The 12,332-nt window shown below is 52.5% G+C and overlaps 1 protein-coding gene across 2 annotated transcripts in view; it reads right to left on the minus strand.

Moving 5' to 3' along the window:
- TIAM1 (TIAM Rac1 associated GEF 1) overlaps window positions 1-12,332 on the minus strand; it is a 150,959-nt gene that overhangs the window by 88,568 nt on the left and 50,059 nt on the right. The window contains exon 1 of one of the 2 annotated variants that reach the window (XM_071417921.1): window positions 12,111-12,261. The exons of the other annotated variant lie outside the window; for it this stretch is intronic. The gene's annotated coding sequence lies outside the window, so the exon portion shown is untranslated. Of the gene's footprint in view, window positions 1-12,110; window positions 12,262-12,332 lie in introns of those variants that run through there. 2 annotated transcript variants of the gene reach the window in all.

Consider the following 12,332-nt stretch of genomic DNA (forward strand, 5'->3'; position numbering starts at 1 on the left):
AGCCCCAGGGGACAGGGCTGTGAGCACAAGGAGCACAAGGCACTGAGGTCTGGCACGTCCTCCCTCCGCCCAGCTGTGGGAAAGGAGAGGAGCACTCCATTATCGCTCCTCACACAGGCTCTAACACGCCTCAACTTATTCTCTGCCTCTTAAAAAAACCCAAACAAGCCATGAAAAGGAATGTATAATCATCTGGCAGGGCACCTCTCTGCTCCAGCTTGCAGGCTCTGCCCCACCACGTTCTTTTCCCAGCCCAATGTGACTTGTGAAACATTTTACACAATGGGCACCTCCAGCTTTACAGGGGAAACAACTTGGAAACGAGGGAAAGCCCAGAACAGGCTGGGGGCTCCTGAGGTGGAGGAAGCAAGCCCTGATGGGATCTGGAACATGGAGGTGAAATCAGGAAGAACATCAAGTGCTTGTTTCTGCAGGAGATGCAGCAAACACTGTGAAAACCCCAGCCCGTGAGGCAGCCACGATCTGCAGCATGGGAATCACAGAACCATGGGATGGTTTGGGTTGCAGGGACCTTAAAGCTCACCCAGTGCCACCCCCTAAGAGGGCCAGGGACACCTCCCAGTGCCCCAGGTGGCTCCAAGCCCTGCCCAGCCTGGCCTTGGGCACTGCCAGGGATCCAGGGGCAGCCCCAGAGAGGGTGAAAGGGATTGCAGCTCCTCCTCCCAGCACACAAAAAGGCTGGAGAAGCCTGGGAAGGCTCAGTGTGGGATGTGCCTCTGCTCCCTGGGCTCAGCAGGGTTAATAACCTGCTCCTCCTCTCACAGCCCCACATGTAAACACACACTTTTGGGGCACAGGGCCCCCGCTCTGAGTTCATGCTCCACAGCTCCATTTTAGTTTTCCTCCTCAAGGCCTGACTTCCAAGTGCCTTCTGAAAAGGAAACAAGCCCTGGACGTGTTTGAACAAGTGGGCAACACCTGCTCCAAGCTTTTGGCTTTACTGCATTGTCTGGGGTTTGAGGTTTGTTCTTTAAAGCCCAACCTAACTGGCTTAGAGAGGAAAAAAAAAAGAAAAAAAGAAAAGCTCATAACCAGTTTCAGGACTAAGAGAGAAAAAGACTTCATTCATTCCAATCCTTTGTTTTCAGGAAACTTACCCTGACATTTCTTTGCCAGCACATGAGAGAACTGCAGAAAATGCAAACACAGGCAGGAGGGTGCTTCAAAGGAAGAAGGTCCAGCCCTGCCTTGGCCCCAGCTCTCCTGGCCCAGCCTCTCTTCTGGGATATTCCTGTATCAGGGAGCCCGTTCTACTGGAACCCTTAACAAGCAGGGAAGAGCAGGGCAGCATCCTGCCTGCCAAGTGCAATTTGTTCATGCAAGACTTGCAGAATGCACCTTCTGCTCTGGCCCAGAAACGCTCTGTACACCCAGAGGGGAGGTGATGTGAGAGCTGGGCAGAGCTGGCTGCTGCTGGAGGGGCAAAGTGGCTCCCAGCAGAGGCCAGGGATGGACCCATCCCAGCAGGGACACGACTGGGGCCCTGCACTGTCCCAGGGGTGGTTCCAGCTCTCCCATGAGTGCAGTTCTTGTCCCAGAGAACTTCCAGGTGGGCATTCATGGACACAGGACTTCAGCTCCCAGTCCACCCTGCCAGCCAGGGACTTGAGTCTAAACTGAATCAGGAACTGGGAATCCCACAGGAACACTGCTTGGAGGTTTTCTCTGCTCAAACTCCATCCACCCACGTGAAACAGAGCAGGATTGTTCATCTGTTGGGGGAGATTTTGCCCAATTAATCCATTAAGGAGTTTGGGGGGAATATTCTGGAGCATGCCACATGCTGTGAGCAGATAAATAACATGTCCCACTGTAGATGTTTCCTAACTTAGCCTGTATTTAAGGCAAGCAATAAATAACAGCACTGAACATGGTTCTCAACACCAACATAAAATTTAAGAAACCAAATGCTGTCTAATTTTGTTGATTCCTTTGCTGTGCCAGTTGTAACAGGTTGATAAATTCCCACAGAAAGGATACCATTCATGCCCCCTCTGCTGGGACAATTTTTGGGGATGTACTCAGCAAAAGATGATGCACAACAGGTTATGTACACCACAATGGGTTGGAATTTGCACACAGAGAAGAATGAATCAAAATAAATCCCATTTACCATCATGACAGCCAACTATAAATTTTAATTTAGCCGAAGGGAAGCCAGATATTGACATCCTGGACTAGACTGCCCACAAGTTTGACTGATGCCACACAAAGCTAACCTGATGCTCAAACAACAACAATTAATAAGCTCTTAGCAGCACCAGCCTTAAAATGTGAAAATTCTACCAATATTTTCCCAATGCATTCAGGTGAAAAAATACATCAACCCAAGAGCCATCATCCAGCTTTTTCAAAATTAGTGCCTTTCATGGAGGAAACCATGAGCAATGCTACCTGCCAAGTCAGTAAACAAAATTAGAACTAGAAGAGTAATAAATTCCATTTTTAATCAGGGAAAATGCCGGAAATAATTAAAAACTAATACCCCTTATGGAAGCCCAGCTGAAATATTTGCTGATTTAAAATTAAAATGGCCTTGCATTGGACTAACAAAGGGTTATGTTTAGAATATTTCAACGTTCTCTTACTGAAAGCAGCACATCCAACGTGCATGCATGCCCCTGATTGCAGAGGGAGCCACAGAACAGGGTTATCTGCACAGGGCTGTGGCAAGCTGAGGCACAAATGGTCCTTGAGCCCAAACTCCCCATTTCTCACTCAGTTTCTGCAGGAAACCCTGATAACCCAGGCCAGGCTCTCGGGGATCAAGCTGCTCACATCCACATCCACCTAATCCTCTGAGCAATGCTCAGTGCCACAATGGGAATGAAATAACAGCTCTGGAGCGGGATAATCACAGCCAGCAGCTCCAGCCCTCCCATCCCCATTCCCAGGGGAACAGCTCATGCCAACAGGTGGCATTTCAGAGCCTGCTCTGTGCTGCTGGATAAACCCAGCCCAACACAAAGCTGGGCCTGGGGAGGCCCATCTGGTGCCATTGCTGCCATGGAGTACCTGCAGTGCTCACAGGGGGTGGCTCCATCCCCCTGTGCTTCCCTGCACAAAGTAACTTTCACCTATTCCACATTCCCAGAGAACTCTCAGCCCAGATGTGGGGGATGCTCATCACACTAGGACAGGGGTATTTCATGCTCAGGGCTCCTTTTCCCCCCCAGGTTTTTAAATTCTAGAGGATTTCATTCAATTGCAAGGCAAGGATTTCAGCCTGGCTGCCTGACAGCTTTAGGGGGTTGCTCAGTGGTGAGGCTTAACCAAAGCTGTGTCTGAGAGAGAAGGGGCTCGATTAGGGCTCTGCTCTTCAACCCAGTTCCAGGGATTCACACAAGAACCTGGAATCTCCCTGAGTCTCAAAGCCCCTTTTACAGCCTGAGAAGCTCCTTTCCTGTACCACTGAAAGAAAGCCAGAATAAATCACAGAACCACAGAAGGGTCTGGGACCTTTGAGATCATCCCTCCCTCCAGATAAGGTGTCCGTGCAGGGGACAGTGACAAGTATCTCCTCAGACAGCAGGGGCTGTGCCACTTCAGCAGAAAAGGCCTCTAAAATCGAGTGAAAGGAGTCACAAGCACCTCCACACTTGTGGGACCCACTCCATTACTCTGGGATAATGCTGCCATAAATTGTAGGTCAGGCATAGTGGAATATGAATCCCTGGCCCCTGGCATTCCTCTGCTAGGTTTAAAAAGAGAGGCTGGACCAAGAAAATCCTCTTATTGCTCTGTCAATTTGACTAGCAGAGACTCTAAATGTGAAATTTGGTCCAGCTTGAGCTATATAAAATCAGATTTTCATATCCAGGTTCCCAAGAGCTCTGGCTGAGAGCCTCGGTGAGCTCCAGGACCTGGAGAACTGGGGGGCTTTGGGAAGCCCTTGGAGTGGGGAGCTGAGGAGGAGCTGGGAGAGGCTTCCCCAGGGGTGGACAGAGCTCCTGAGAGCTCAGCAGAGTTGTGCTCACGGTGACACGTGGCAGGGCCGTCTGCTGTGAGAGGCAGGAGCTGCCAGGGGGGCGTCAAGGCTGTCCCTGCTGTCCCCAGCTCCATGGGGATGTGACTCAGCTCGCTGCAGCCTCAGCCAGGCAAGACATTTCCTTGCCATTTAGACAATGAATCAGGAGCTCTGCGAGGTTTCATCTCCCTGCATTCAAATCCAGATCTTGTTTGTAAGAAGAATTTGATGAAAGGGTAATTTTATGTACCTGCAGAAAAGGTTTGGTCCTTGATTCCTTCTCAGCAGTGTTACGTGCTGCCATGACCTCGAACCACAGATCCACAGAACATCCTGAATTGGAAGGAACCCACAGGAATAGAGTCCAGCTCCTGATCCTGCACAGGACACCCCAACAATCCCATCACGTTCCCAAGAAACACCTGGATGTGTTTCACTTTTCCCAAAGCAGGTTACAGAAAAGTCAGGGGAAGCAACAGGTTCCAGGCAGAGGATTTGTAAAACTGCTGCTGCTCCCTTAAGTGACTCATTAAGCAAAAAGTGCATTAAAATTTCAAAGGGTCCCTGTACAAAAATAGCTCTGCACAGCTGGAGTGGCTTCAAGTGAGATGCACACTCTGATGAGCAGGTTCAAGATTGCTCTGAAAGAGCTAAATAAATATCTGCAATCTTGCGTGAATGCCAGGTGAGCTGGGCTCCTCCTGAAGCTGCTGAGCTTTAGGAACGTGGGCTGGGCAGTCATTCCCAACACAGGATGATCCAATCAGACCTTGGGATAAGCACAGCTCAGCCTGAGCAGGTTCTGGGGAGCAGCAGGACCAGCCCCTCGGCCTGGGAACCTGCAGCTTGCACTAGGAGCCCATCCCAGGGCAAGGGAGAATGGGACCACAGGGTGGCAGCTCTGTGTCCTAGAAATGGGGCTGCCTGGACCCCAAACTAGCTCCAAGGCAATGCCTCAGGCTTCTTGTTCCCCTTGTAGACAGCAGCTCTCAGCAAAATGCACTGGGAACGTGCAGGGCAGGCTCAGGCTGGACATGTGAGGGAATTTCTCCATGGAAAGGGTGACTGAGCATTGGCAGGGGCTGCCCAGGGAGGTCTGGAATTCCCACCCTGGAGGTGGCACTCAGGGCTCCGGGCTGGGCACAAGGTGGGGATGGGGCACAGCTTCCACCTGATGATCTCTGAGCTCCTTTCCAGCCTCACGGACTCTGGGACACCATGACAACTCCTCCTGTGAGCAGGGAGCCAGCTCCACCTCCAGCCAGAGGCCACAGGAAAAGCCTGGAACCCCAAACCTCTGCACAGTTTGGTCTGCAGGGGTTATTCTTCCTCTTGATATATTGATTAGCAATTCTGCCTGCCTAACCACGTGCTGTGCAGGAGCTGTGGGTCCTACTGGGTTCCTTCAAAGCCTTTTCTGCCTTGCACACTTGTCCTGAGCACCAAACAAACATTTGCTGCAGCACTTTTAGTCGCTGCCCTGAATTATGCAAAAAGAGCACATTGCACAGACACACTCCTATGGTTTGCAAGCTGTATCTGTGCTGTACACACAGGAGGGCTGTGCTGCCTGCAGGAGCCTTCTCTGTGGGACATCACCCACCCTGACCACCTCAGGAGCTGCTCAGGGCCCTGCTGGATTCACCCTGCACTGTGCCCAGAGCTCCTGCATGGGCTGAGACCAGAGCTGCACAGTCACATGAGGATATGTGAGCCTGGGTCCAGGGGCTCACACAAAGCTGGAGCTGTTTTTCCTGTCATCACAGGCCTGGGACTGGCAATTATTTCGTTTCCATCTCTCTGGTGCTGATGGGGGAATCACTGTCCTGCCTCAGGCAGCAGAACAGCCCCAGCTCCCGTTCCCTATGGAGCTCAACAGAATCACAGAATATCCTGGGATCCACAGGGACCACCCAGAGCAGCTCCTGGCCCTGCACAGACACCCCAACAATGCCAATCTGACTCTGAGAGCCTTGGTCAAACACTCCTGGAGCTCTGTGGGGCCGTGCCCATTCATTCCCTGGAGAGCCTGGGCAGTGCCCAGCACCTCTGGGGATGAACCTTTCCCTAAATCCAGCCTAAACCCCTCCAGACCCAGCTGCAGGTGTTCCCTGGGTGCTGTCAGTGTCCCAGGGAGCAGAGATCAGTGCTGCCCAGCAGTGGAGCCAGGTTTTGGCAGGCACTAAGTGGGTCAGCCTCCTGTTCTGCAGCAGAACTACCCAATGCTCACTGATGAGATCCCAGCCCCTGCAGAGACTCAGAGAGACCAGGCCCTCTGTGGGACCTCCAGCCTGCCCAAATCCTTGCCCTGCTCAGTGCCAGCCTCTCTGTGCCCCCTCCTCTGCCTGAGAGAGTTCCCAAGGAGTTCAGCTGTAAGGTACTGACAAACACAAGGATTCTCCCTTAGCTGTGAAGCCCCATGAGGCTGCCAGCACGTCCTCCTTGCAATGCCTCTATTTCCAAACAATCCAGCCCCTCTTCCCAAAGATGCAGCCCCAACAGCCCGAGCCCTGCAGAAGGATCTACTCTCAAAGCCAAAAAAAGCCTTGGTTTTTCTTTTTCCACTAGCCCAGAAGCACAAACCAAGGGCTCTGTGATTCTCTCAGGGCCCCAGCCAGTCTCTGCCTATTCCCTGCATTGCTTCACCACGTTTGGAAATACAGAACCAGCTCCTGGAGCACCTCATGGCTGTGCAGCCCTGCCCTTGTCTTGCCTCAGCCCCTGCTGCCCCAGGGCTGAGGGCACATTTCAGCACAGAGGCACTGCCTGAGCCAGGTGGGAATGGACAGCCATGGCCAGGGGCTCCTAGGGGTATTCCCAACACGTTCTCACTCTTCATCTGGACATTTACATCAATTTCCCAACCCCAGGTGGCTTAAAACAAGTGGCTGCACCTTACTCCTCCTCCTCCTCAAAAATCCCTTATTTCTTTTTAATTTCCCTTTCAGAAAACTCTCCATAAACTCCAAACTTAGAGGGATGCTCAGGTAAGCATGTCAAGCATAAAAACCTGTTTGAAGCAGTAAACAGGAGCTGAAATGTCATGGATTCATTCAGGTGCCTCCAGGAATGACAGCTCCAAGGAACACATCACACAGTATGACTTTCCAAATTTTTAAAAACCAGGCTGGTAAATTACAGTGATTTATCACTCCACAACAAAGTACATACACACACACAAAAGCACTTCCCAGAAAAAGATTACCAAGCAATCATCCAGATGTTACTAAAGCATTAAGATTAATTTGGGAAAAAAAAAAATCAGCAAGGAACTGACTCCCACAGGCTTGTTATTGTCATAAATTTTATCCTGCAACTTCCAAGAGAACAGAGTTCTGGACTGTGCCTCAAGTCTCACTGGCTGTGTGTGTTTCTGGTGCCCACCTCACACCTCTTACAGCAGCACCCTCCAACTCACCATGGGGGACCATGAGAGTCAACAAAACCACAACTTTCCTCCCACTTCACAGAAAAAAACCCCACCAGATTCTCATTGTTGCAGAGGAAGAAAGAAAAGGCTCCTTTGTTACTGGTAAAAAAAAAAAAGAAAATCGGTCATTTTTCACCAGAACAACCTTTGGCATGTGTTACACATCACCTGCAGCCAGAGGATGCCTGACAAGGGCTCTCAGCCACTGCTTTAATTCCTGCACAGACGTCACCCAACCATCCAAAACACCCTGGAAAACTGGAGCACTCCAGCTCCTGCCCAGGGGCCTCTCCCTGGGATCCCCTCACCAGGAGAGGGGGAAACCACTGGCAAAGGGAAGGAAAGCTGGGGAAAAGGCTGGGTTTGGAAAAAGGCTGGGTTTGGAAAAGCTGGCAGGACCAGGCACAACCTCTGGGCTGGCTGTCCCAGGCTGTCCCAGTGCTCCCGAGCTCCTGGAGTGCCCAAGGGAACACCTGGAGGTGGCACACAGTGCTCTGGGCTGGGCACAAGGTGGGCATTGGTCACAGCTGGGACTGGCTGACCCCAGAGGCCTTGTCCAGCCTGAAGGATTCCGTGAGGTGGCTGCACCCAGCTCCTTCCCCAGCTCCTTTCCTGGGGTGCCCTTGCGCAATGGAGCCTTTGTCTCCACTGCAGTGTCTGAGGGCCTGGGGCACACTCTGAACACACCTTCCCCACCCAGCCCGATGCAAATGAGCAGCCAGGCAATTCCCAGTGGGAAGCAGACAGCACAAGGTGCTTTGTTCTGCCTCCTGGAGGGACTGGGCTGGGAGCACAGAGGGCTGAGTGCTCACCCAGCACTGCCACTGGGCAGTGCAAGGTGCAGAGGGAGATCCTGGCATCCCCCACAAACAAGGGAAGAAGGTGTTCATGCAAAACCTACACACTTCCCTTCTTCTGTCCAACTTCTGCTGTTTCAGAGACCCCAAAACCACTTTCTGGCTTTGGACAAAATGCTACAGGAAAGCAACTTCTGGCAACTTCCCCAGCTCCTGCAAATGCAGCTCTGTGCCCTACACTGCCCAACTTCATCTTTGGAGGGGGACACCAGCTCCAGCTGAAAGGGACATTGCCCTACACACACAGGAAGAAACACCTCTTGCATAAAGACTCTGCAATTCCAGAGCTGGTTCTGCACTTACTACCCAGTATCACATCCCCTCAACAAGTGACTCACTCTTCTGCACCTCACAGGAGAAACTGAGCCCATCGCGTCCAAACTGCTTGGATGGGAAAATACAAATAGAAATGCAGAGCAGTTTTCAGAAGGAAATAACTGTTTCTGCCTCTTCAGAAATAAACACAGCTGCTCCCAAGCCTGTGGCTGCCCACTGGCATCCCTCTTGCCCTTACACCCACAGAGGAGCACACCCATTGTGACTCCCACATTCCTGTGTGCCCGTGGCTGATTTTTGGGCAATGTCCCTGCCTCCCAGCAGGATGTACGTGTGCAGGGTGATTTGTGGTCAGCCCAGAGGAGCTTCCAGAGCTGCTGCTCACTCCCTGTAACTCAGGGGCACTCTGGCAGTGCGAGGTGACGCAGCTTGCCCCGTACCAGTCCTGCTCAAGTGGCACCACGGCACATTTTCCATGCTCCTCCCAACAACAGGCACACAGCTCTTCCAGAGAATGCCTGGCCACTGGTTAAACTCTGTAACATCACCAAGAGCCTGGGCTCCTAACTAGCCCTAGAACCATGGAATCACACAGTTATTACAGATGGAAAAGACCTCTGAGACCATTGAGTGTCACCACATCCAGACACTACTGGAAAGTGCCAGAGTTGAACCCCCACTGCTGCTTTCCCAATCTCCAGCCTGCCAGCCCAGAGCTCCCTGCTGGGAATACCCAAGGCAGAAAGCAGAGTGGGAACTGCTGTGGGTGCTGGGAGCAGGGAGATTCCTGAGGCAAACCAGGAGCAGAGCCCCTTCCTGGAGCAGAGCCCTCCCTGGGCTCAGCCTGCAGGCTCTGCCTGATGGGCATCCCCTTCCCCTGCCCACATCATTCCTCTGCTTGGCTCTGTGAGGCCTTTCCGAGCTGCCTGGGAACATCCCATCCCAGCTCTCATGGCAAGCCTAACTGGAAGCCTGAAGAAGCAATTACACTAAAAGCACTCTGCAGTGAATGCAGCACCTGTCTGGCAGCCCCAGCGCCGGCTCACGGGGCTGTGCCTCTGGGACACGGCACACACAGCGCAGAAAGCCTTCCCACGTGGAGCAGCACCACAGCTTCCTGCCCCTGCAAGGCAGGAGGGGCTGGCAGCCCTCACAAACATCCATCCATCCATCCATCCATCCATCCCCCCTTGCTCAGCCCTCTGCCTGCATCCATCCCACTGGGAACACAAGCACGCAGCCGGGAGTGGGGCTGCTGAACCAGGGAGAGGGATGCTCGTGTCTGCTTCCAGCTCAGTTACCATTTGAGATGTCACAAGCAATAAAAACTCCATCCTGGTTCTAGAAACCCCTAACTCTTGTGACCTGTGCCTCGTGAGGCACAATAAAAACACGAACATCTACGTGCTAACTTCCCCTTTCACCCGCTGCTTGTGGCACAGCTGGGCTAATCCCATTCCCACTGCTCTGCATCCTGACCTCCTTAAACAACCCATGCGAGGATGTTAAAACACTCTGATCTATAAATAATGTATTCCCCTCATCCAGCAATGGATTACTGGGCCATAAAACTCCCTGGAACGCTCTGCACAGCCACCAGTTTAACGAAATAATACCCAGGAAGACACATCAGTACAGACTCATCCTCCTCCTCGATGAATTCCTGCAAAGACTTGATGCCACTGTTAGTTTTTGCACTGGATTTTGCTTTGCAATTAATTATTTAGAAGCTGGTATTTTATTCTAGCAGACTTTCTTGCCTCCCATCAAAGACCCTTTAATTTTTTGAGCTAATAACCCTCACAGCTGGGAGAAGAGCAGCACTGGGGAGCTCCTCAGAGCCAAAGGGAAGCAGTGGGGTCTCTCTGCCTGACGCACACAGTGAGCTCACAGTTTAGACCCAAGCCATCCTGCTGGGAGCTCCCACTGCTGCCACCTCACCCTCCTGCCCCAGCTTTGGGCAGGAGGATTCCCAGGCACTCCCTGGAGCAGTCCAGTCACCGATCCTGCAGGGATCAGCTGTGTTTTCCTGGGGGCTCCTTTCCAAACAGCCATTACCTACGAGTCAAGCCGGAGTGTGTAACTTCATTAGAGACAAACGAGTCTGCTCCAAACACTGCTGCCTAATAGACTCACAGCCACTGCAAAATCAATGCTTCTCCTCAACACCAATTCCAGCAGGAGTCCTACCACTGATCTCCCAGAGCAAAAGCATTAAGCTCAAGCAAATGCTTAAATGATGCAAATTTGCGGTTTGGCAGATTTTTCTGTCAGGCATTTTGGAAAAATAAAGCATTTCTGCCTCAAAACCAGTTAGAAACCAGCCAGGCACCCTTTAAAGAGCAGGTTCCCCAGGAAGCACGAGCAGGCCTGCCACATTTGGGCACCTGATCCCTCAGCCCAGCCTGCCCTGCTGAGCACAGCACTTTTCCACCCCTTTTCCATAATGCACAGATCACTTTAAACTCAGAAAGGACGGGAGAAAACAGGCAAGGCAGTGACACCCACCAAACCTGCTCGCTTCGTTCCACAGCACCCACCACGTGTGGAAATGTAAATCCCTCCTGCAATATTCAAACACCATCCAAGGAACCAACAGCCAGCTCAGCAGCGGGGCTCTGCCACGTGAAACAAAACTCTGAAAGCACATTTCCAACAGCTCCAGAGTGACTTAACTCCCAGGAAAAGGTATGCGGGATCCTTTGCCTGTGCCCCGGAGGATTACTCACAGCTGATGATGGCTCGCATGGCTCAGAGTGAGGGCCGATCCCTGCCCCTGGCCCTGGGGAAGCAGGAGCCATCCCTGACATTGTCACAGACTGTGCCAGCAGCCCTGGGGACAGCAGCTCGGGCTGGGCAGCCAGGACAGGACAGGAGCAGGGCCAGGAGACAGCGCTGCTGCTGCTGCTGGGTGCTCAGCCCCGATGCTTAGTCACAGTAATTGCAGAGCCAGGGCTCTGTGCTCACATTTCCTGTCACCGACCCAAGAATTAGGCAATTTAGATCCAGAGATAGCGCCCGGGATATTAAATGACTTGATAAGCCATCGCTGAAGGAACCAGCAGGAAAATGAGCAGCTCGACAGGGACGAGGTTCTCCCTGTCCCCCCAGTCCCGGCTGCGCAGAGTTCCCAAATCTTTGGGGAGTGGGAGCCCCCCAAAAGGGAGAGCACTGCCCTGCACAGACACCCAGCCGAGCTGCAGTCAAGTTGAAACCTTTCACGGGGCTCATTTTCAACAATTAAAGAGCGTGGCAACCTGTAATTACGGAAAATAAAGCCAGACAGCTGGAGAAGGGAACATCTCCCGTCAGTAACTCGATACCACATTTTCTCTCTTAGGGAATTCAGCTATGAACTCCCCGGCTCCCCTGCAATCGGCTCCCTCCGAGCAGCACAAAAGCAAACAGCACCTGAGACCCCAGCTAAACACAAGTCACAGAAAGCAGCACCTCTCTCCATAAAAGAGGGGAATCGGGAGAGGAGAGCCCTCCCGGACCCACAGCGCCAGCCAGCCCGGCATCCCGGTGCCGCATCCCGATCCCATTCCCCGGCTCTCACCGCTCATCATCAGCAGCACGAACATCGTGGCTTTTCCTGCTCCCCGAGCCCCGGCCGCCGCTAGCACAGAGGAGGAAGCGCCTGCATTTCATTCCCCTGCTGCTCCGGAGTGGGTGGAACTCGCCAAGTTTCACGCTGAGATGAGATGGGTCAATTGGGTGTGTTTGAAGGTTTGGGGTTTTGCCATCCCTCCCTCCCTCCGTCTCTTCCTCCCTCCCTCCC

Source organism: Agelaius tricolor, unplaced genomic scaffold (assembly GCF_023055355.1).
Source record: "Agelaius tricolor isolate 1412-34295 unplaced genomic scaffold, bAgeTri1.0.p SCAF_71, whole genome shotgun sequence".
Classification (NCBI taxonomy): domain Eukaryota; kingdom Metazoa; phylum Chordata; class Aves; order Passeriformes; family Icteridae; genus Agelaius; species Agelaius tricolor.